Source organism: Eurypyga helias, unplaced genomic scaffold (assembly GCF_000690775.1).
Source record: "Eurypyga helias isolate BGI_N326 unplaced genomic scaffold, ASM69077v1 scaffold10356, whole genome shotgun sequence".
Taxonomy (NCBI): Eukaryota; Metazoa; Chordata; class Aves; order Eurypygiformes; family Eurypygidae; genus Eurypyga; species Eurypyga helias.
The window spans coordinates 47,582-47,880 of record NW_010256176.1 but is presented as its reverse complement, the minus strand read 5'-3'; positions in this window follow the sequence as shown (position 1 = coordinate 47,880).

Sequence of the window (299 nt, the reverse complement as noted above, 5' to 3'; positions counted from 1 at the left end):
CCCATTACCGCCGGGGCCCTGCGCGGTCCCTGCAGCGTGGGCCCAGAGGGGAGAGGGCTGCGGTGTGTTCTCTTCAGCCGCTGCCGCGTCTTCACCGTGTTGGTTCCCGCTGCCCTGTGCTCCACAAGGCCGGCTTGCGGTAGGCGCTGGCTGAGGGACCCCTGCGTGACCGGCCGCAGGCACCCGGTCGCGGGTGTCGGGGCCTTCCCACGGAGCTTTCTGCTGGACACCCCAGCGCGGAGCGCTTCTCGGGCACGGCTGGGGGGCCGGGTCCGCATTGGAGCATCCCCGTGCGGGGA